Source organism: Tupaia chinensis, unplaced genomic scaffold (genome assembly GCF_000334495.1).
Source record: "Tupaia chinensis unplaced genomic scaffold, TupChi_1.0 Scaffold000399_1, whole genome shotgun sequence".
NCBI lineage: Eukaryota > Metazoa > Chordata > Mammalia > Scandentia > Tupaiidae > Tupaia > Tupaia belangeri.
Window position 1 is genome coordinate 1,133,296 of NW_006159901.1, and position 315 is coordinate 1,133,610.

General features: G+C 69.2%; 1 protein-coding gene across 1 annotated transcript in view; it reads right to left on the reverse strand.

The window, feature by feature from the left end:
* Positions 1-315, reverse strand: part of JMJD1C (jumonji domain containing 1C) — a 275,334-nt gene that overhangs the window by 271,652 nt on the left and 3,367 nt on the right. The gene's annotated exons all lie outside the window — the stretch shown is intronic.

Consider the following 315-nt stretch of genomic DNA (forward strand, 5'->3'; position numbering starts at 1 on the left):
CCATCGCCGTGCCCGCAAATGTGGCCGCTGCCGCCTCCACTGCGAGCGAACCAGAGAAACCTCGCTCCTACCGGCCGCCCATGCTGAGGGGAGCGGACTGGGAGACCGCGGCGGCCCCCTGGGCAAGCGCAGACTCGGGGGCGCACCGGATGCTCTGCCCAGGGTACGGCGACCTCGGAACCTCACAGGCCCCAACACTCCCCAGGACTCCCAAACTCGCAGGGTGGGACTACAGCTCCACAAAGAGAAACTGACAGAAATTCCCACACGGCTGTCGGAGGCCCGCAGGCAACCCGGGGCGCCGCCGCCGCCACC